The sequence below is a fragment of the Phocoena phocoena genome, chromosome 7 (assembly GCF_963924675.1).
Source record: "Phocoena phocoena chromosome 7, mPhoPho1.1, whole genome shotgun sequence".
Taxonomy (NCBI): Eukaryota; Metazoa; Chordata; class Mammalia; order Artiodactyla; family Phocoenidae; genus Phocoena; species Phocoena phocoena.
In genome coordinates this window covers 55,737,720-55,744,527 of record NC_089225.1, presented here as the reverse complement: position 1 = coordinate 55,744,527, position 6,808 = coordinate 55,737,720, and the positions used below count along the sequence as shown (strand labels likewise).

Below are 6,808 nucleotides of genomic sequence, written 5' to 3'. Positions count from 1 at the left end.
ATAGTGCTATACGAGATACAGAAATTCAAAATGGAAAATGAGCACAGTTTGGGCTTCCCTGGTGGCGCAGTGGTTAAGAATCCGCCTGCCAATGCAGGGGACACGGGTTCAAGCCCTGATCCGGGAAGATCCCACGTGCCACGGAGCAGCTAAGCCTGTGTGCCACAACTGCTGAGCCTGCGTGCCACAACTACTGAGCCCATGTGCCACAACTACTGAAGCCCGTGCGCCTAGAGCCCGAGCTCCCAACAAGAAAAAGCCACTGCAGTGAAAAGCCCGTGCACCACAATGAAGAGTAGCCCCCACTCACCACAACTAGAGAAAGCCTGCATGCAGCAACAAAGACCCAACACAGCCATAAATAAATAAATAATAAAAAAGAAAAGAAAATGAGCACAGTTCACTATCATCCAAAGGGCTACTTCTTGGGAAAAATAGGCTGGCCTTTCCCTTGGAGGCCTTGACACACCCAGAATCTGCGCTCAGTGATAAGCCCCCCAATTTTTTTCTTTTCTTCTTTTTTTTGGCCACACTGCATGGCTTGCAGCATATTAGTTCCCAGACCAGGGGTTGAACCTGGGCCACAGCGGTGACAGCACTGAGTCCTAACCACTGGACCACCAGGGAACTCCCAATAAGCCCCCAAATTTAATCAGTGTCTCAGAGTTGTTCTCAGGGGCCAATTCATATTAGCAAAGCTCACAGGATACTGATGTAAAAATCAGAACGGCCATTTTTTTTTAACACTAGAAATGTAACTCTAAAGTGGATTGGAGGGGACTTCCCTGGTGGCACAGTGGTTAAGACTCTGTGCTCCCAGTGATTTTTAAACACGTTTTTCAAGGTGCAAGTAATGCAAGTTTCCATTCCTGGTCAGGGAACTAGTTCCCACATGCATGCCCCAACTAAGAGTTCGCCTGCCACAACTAAGAGTTCACCTGCCGCAACTAAGACCCACTGCAGCCAAATAAAAAATATAAATAAATATTAGAAAAAATAAAGTGGACTGGAGATTCCTGTTAAGGTCACTTAATAAGCATGGGATTAGTACAAGAATTTAGATGATTTGATGGCTTGTCAGCCTGATTAATATATTAATCAATTAATGCATTCATTCAATAAACAGACTGAGTACCAACTATGTATTGGAGATACACTGATGATCAAGATAGGTGCAGTCCCTGCCTTTATAGAGCTGATGGTTTAGTGAGGAATACAGAGAAGCAGACGGGGACAATTTTAACAAGGGGAGATACATCTGATTAACTACAAGGTCCTATGTGAACACATGAAGAAGGGCCTGGGGATCAGGGAGGGCTTCCTGGAGGTAGTGAGGTCTTAGCAGAGAGCTAAATGATGACTTAGCTAGACAATGCAGGGGAAGCTGGGTGGAGAAAGTAGAAGTTTTGAAGGCAAGAGAGAACATGGCAGCGTTTCAGTTTGATTGCTGTGGGGAGAGGCAGACAGTGATGTGGAAAAGGTAAGCAGGAGCCCAATCATATGACCGTCTCCACAACAGGTTTATATTTCCCTAACCAAGTGGATTCTCACAGCTGTTTGGAAAGGGCTCTGCAGACAATATATTGTCCTGCTTACTGGTCTCCAAGACGATTGGGCAGATCATGCCCTGTGTGAAGGCCTGGTGTGGATAGTATTGCTAACCTTTTCCTTTGTGGATCACCCTATTCTGGCCTTCTAAGGCTGACCGCCTCTGGCTGTCCCCAAACCCACCCCCTAAGCCTCCCACTGCCTCTAGAAGACTCATGCTCTCTTTGGATGGCCTCATGCCTCCGGTCTGATTTTTAAACACGTTTTTCAGGTCCGGGAGGTATTGCGATGTTTGGCCTTCCATTGATGAATTCTTGGAGGTCAGTTGTATTTTCCTACCGTCAAGTTCTTGGGCAGCACTGCAGTGTCCTCACAGAGCACCTTCAGGGGAGTGGGAACACAAGGGTTAAGCAATGGTGCAAGGGACTGTGTGATAAAAGGCCCAAGAGGAGTCCAGAATGGGTCAAGTGGCTGGAACTGTGGACAGAGGCCTTTGGGGAAACAGGACGTCAGCTGGACCGTGAGGGCTGAGTGAGGTTCATCTAGGTGGTAGGGAAGGAATTTCTTTGGAAGAGTTGAGTAAACCGAACATCGGTTATGGAGAGTAAATCTTGATTTTAGTTTTGAATGAACTATGAGGTCACAAGTCTACTTATTCTTTAACTCTCTTGATTTGCTCATGCATTATTTGGCCAGCCAGTGAGTCAAAGGGATAGGAAAATTGAATGAGGGGTCACTGGTGCCTGCTAGGCTAAGGCCTTGACAATTTTGACCATGGATCTGTCATTTTTTTCCACCTCTGCAATCTCATATACCAGTTCCAGGAACAGCAAATAGACAGAGCTGGGTCCAGATCTTATGCTCTGACTTCCCCAGGCCACCCTGGCTTAACTGCAGCTTCTCAAATCTAAGTGATGGCAAGAGATTTTATAAGCCTCCTCACTACAGCATCTCTAATTTCAAATTTCAATGATGTTGCATTCTGAACAAGCTGGCACAACCAAATCATGGTTGTAACTGAGCAGTTTCTGAGAGCCAGAGTTTCAGAAACATGCCACGTCTACAGCAACTTGTTGAGGTGAAATGCTAAATTACAGAGAAGATACTTAGAAGGCTTATAAGATATTTGGTATTTCTGAATTGGAATAGCTGCAGTTAAGTCAGAATACTCTGAGCTGTGTGCAGGATGTTTTGACCCTGCCATTTTGAATTACTGGACACCCTGATCTTGATGTTTTGACCCTAGGACTTTTTTTTTTTGCGGTACGCGGGCCTCTCACTGCTGTGGCCTCTCGCGTTATGGAGCACAGGCTCCGGACGCGCAGGCTCAGCGGCCATGGCTCACGGGCCCAGCCGCTCTGCGGCATGTGGGATCTTCCCGGACGGGGACACGAACCCGCGTCCCCTGCATCGGCAGGCGGACTCCCAACCACTGTGCCACCAGGGAAGCCTGACCCTAGGATATTCTGACTCTATATTTATGAGTAAAATATTGTGATCAGAAATCTATAACTACTGAGAAATGTTTGTCAAGAAAGAATGTCATTGGGCTTCCCTGGTGGCGCAGTGGTTGGGAGTCCGCCTGCCGATGCAGGGGACGCGGGTTCGTGTCCCCGTCCGGGAAGATCCCACATGCCGCAGAGCGGCTGGGCCCGTGAGCCATGGCCGCTGAGCCTGCGCGTCCGGAGCCTGTGCTCCGCGACGGGAGAGGCCACAACAGTGAGAGGCCCACGTACCACAAAAAAAAAAAAAAAAAAAAAAGAATGTCATTATGCCAATTTAATTCCCTGATATTCTATCCAACATAATAAAATTTTCCCATTTTTATATTAATTTTTTTATTGTATTGATCCTCCCCCATGGGATCAGTTCTTTTCAATGTAAGTTTTACAATGAAGATTTTGTATATCAATTTTTCTGTTGTTCATACCAAATATTACCAGTTATCACTTGTGTCACTGTGAGTCTTCTTTTGTAGCAGTTGTTTCTTCATCCAATTGTCCCATTTCAGATTTTACTATTCTAAATTTTACCGTGAATACTTTGAAACATGGCAATTTAGGGACTTCCCTGGCGGTCCAGTGGTTCAGACTCCGGGCTTCCAATGCAGGGAGCGTGGGTTCCATCCCTGGTCAGGGAATTAAGATCCCACAGGCCACGCTGCGCAGCCGAAAAGTAAAACAAAAAAACAAACAAAAAAAAGGCTGTTTAATTTGTATTATTTTTATGAACTACATTCAGGAATTGGTTGAAAATAATTACCAGGTTATGTTTATTTCTAAAGTATCCTTGATAAATAATCTCTAGTTCTCCTTTCCATATTTGGGATTATTCAATTATTCAGGTTAGTTCTGTAGAATTGCTAGTCTGGTGACTGTGCAAAGAGCAAAAATCCCGCTTTGTCTGGGCAATGCCTGGAGTGACGACTGCCTCTTTGGTAGCAACCAGTATAGACTCAGCTGTTCCAGACTTGATCAGAAGCCTACGAGGGTCGACCACATCACCCACACATAGAGGTGCCCAACTCAAAGAGATACTTTCTTAATTTATTCCTACTATAATTTTTTTCTCTTAAAATATCCCTGGTGTGTTTTTTTGGTGGTGTCGGTGGTGGTTGTTATAAACTCAGCCTCTTGCAACTGATTTAACTTGATGGAAAAAAAAAAAAGTCCCATTCATCCTTGCTCTGTCCTTGACTTACATTCATCTTTCAACCTGGCAAGCAATTTGTGGTAAATAAGCATCGTTAGAAAAGAAAGATAACATCCACTCTTATTATTTCTTCACAAGCAAGAGGCAGACTCCAGATGTTCTTAGTTTGGTTTTGGCTGGGAGCATTGAGGTGACAAGTATTTTTTCATGAGATCTTATGTAGTGGTCAGTTTTGTGCACTGTTGGAATAACCTCTTTGTGATCAGCTACTGCACTAACTAGGGATGAGGTCATGAAGTCATTTTACTACCAGGCTGGATTCTCTAACAAATAGCCCAAGAAAGCAAGAAGAGCGGAAACAGCATGAAACAAGCAATCACTGGCATAATTACCTTTTAAACCAGAGTCTTAAATAATTCCCCAGAATGCGCATTTTATTTAATAATTAGAGCCACATTTTGTGCTCCCATCAGAGTGACCCAGTTAAGAATACATTCAGCTACTTATCCAGACATTCTTTTTTTTTAAAACAAATTTATTTATTTGTTTATTTATTTTTGGCTGTGTTGGGTCTTTGTTGCTGCGCGCAGGCTTTCTCTAGTTGCAGTGAGCAGGGACTACCCTTCGTTGCGGTGCACAGGCTTCTCATTGTGGTGGTTTCTCTTGTTGCGGAGCACGAGCTTTAGGCGCACGGGCTTCAGTAGTTGTGGCTTGTGGGCTCTAGAGCGCAGGCTCAGTAGTTGTGGCGCACGGGCTTAGTTGCTCCGTGGCATGTGGGATCTTCCTGGACCAGGGCTCAAACCCATGTCCCCTGCATAGGCAGGCAGATTCTTAACCACTGCGCCACCAGGGAAGCCCTATCCAGAAATTCTAATCAAAGAAAATATTTTATTGTTTATTTGGAAGCAGCATGCTATGAAGATAGCATACTTTGTATTAGCTCACTTTTTAAAAAATTAAACATGAACAAAGGGAAAAAAATAATTGAAAACAGACTGTGGTTGATACAAGCTTCGTGAGAAAGGATCACAGTGGAGCTTAAAACCTTAGAGAAGTTGGTTATCCATGGTGGAAAAGAGGACCTCGGTGTCTGATGTCACCATTTCCCATCGCTTTTGCTTGTAAATGCAGATGGCAAACAATAAGAGACAACTGAGTTGTTGGATTGATGTTTAGGTCACAGCTTCCCTCGCAAGTAAAGGTCATTTCCTATAACCTAGATTTTAATGCTGCCCAAATGCAGTTTGCACCTCCAGGCCCCAAGCACTGTATTAGAACAGGGCAGCTACTCTGGGAATATACGCATGTACTTGAAGACCAGTTTCTATTAAAAGAGACCTCCCCCCAAGCCCCCCGCCATCCCCAGAATTGCCAGTGTGTCATGTGGATTTCTACAGAGCATTGAGAATCCTATCCAGGCCAAAGGACACTTGATATTCAGGGTTAGTGAATGTGGAACAGAATCTCAGAAGGTACTGAAAGTAACACTTATTCATTTGACATATAATATGTTCGTTGCCACCTGACCCTTTGATTTGTAAAAATATGAATTTCCCAAGCTGGATCCCACAATTCCTGTCCTAAACTGCAGGAAGTTTCCGCCCACCCGTACCATTCACCTCTTGACCCCCAGCTGCTTACGGCTTTCTTGCTATAAGGATGGTATTTACTGTCTTGCTCTAACAGGCTGTTGGTAATTTTAAATTTCTCTGGCTTTTAGCTTGTGATGTTATCATCCCGTTCTGTGTCTGTTTTCTTTTAGATTTTAGAGTGCTGACATCCCAAGAGGACTTCATGGACCGTTGTATTCCCCTCTTTGCTCCTCCTTTGGCAAAATACAGAAAATAATATTCAAGGGCAGTCCCTGGGAACTTTGGGAAAGAAATAACCACAAACCTCGTAGGCAATTGAGATCTTTGGTTTCTGGTGAGTCTTAAGGTATGATATATGGCATCATAATCAACATTAAGTTCAATAACCTTTTTTATTGCCTAAAAATGACATGTCAAATCAAGTTGGCTCTGACCGTGATAAAAACCCAAATATCTTACTAAAATAAATACTAACCAGCAGTGTGGGGATTGGGTAAGGCAAGTGAGGCACTTGCCTTGGGCACAAAATTTAAGAGGGCATTAAAAAAAAAACACCTCAGTAATCGAGATAAATGATATTTTAATGCAATATTTTTAAAAGAGAAAATTAATGCAAAAATTACACGATGAAAAAATATCAAAATTCTAAATACAGGATCAGTAACAGTGCCTTGCCAAGCCATATGGGAGCCTTAGACAAAAGGAAAAATCAGTAATACTTACTCTGTCTTTATGTAGAATTTCGATTCTTTATCACAGTTATTTCGCATTAATTTTCATTTATTTAAATATTACACTAGAATATTATTTATCTTGATTACTGAGCTTTTTGATTCCTCCCCCTTAAATTTTGCACCCAAGATGAATGCCCCATTTAAGATAAGTTTTTCCATTTAACCTCACCCTAGTCTAGGCCCTGCTAACTAGAACAGCAATGGCTAGGGTAATAAAATGGTATATTCCCTCCTCTAAAGATGTTAATTCAGGGAAATAAAATATGTTTGGTTATATTTAAG

General features: G+C 43.2%; 1 non-coding gene across 1 annotated transcript; it reads right to left on the bottom strand.

The window, feature by feature from the left end:
* Positions 1-555: 555 nt before the first annotated feature.
* Positions 556-627, bottom strand: TRNAD-GUC (transfer RNA aspartic acid (anticodon GUC)). Its single transcript has one exon. It is a non-coding gene; the product is annotated as a tRNA-Asp (tRNA).
* Positions 628-6,808: the final 6,181 nt, after the last annotated feature.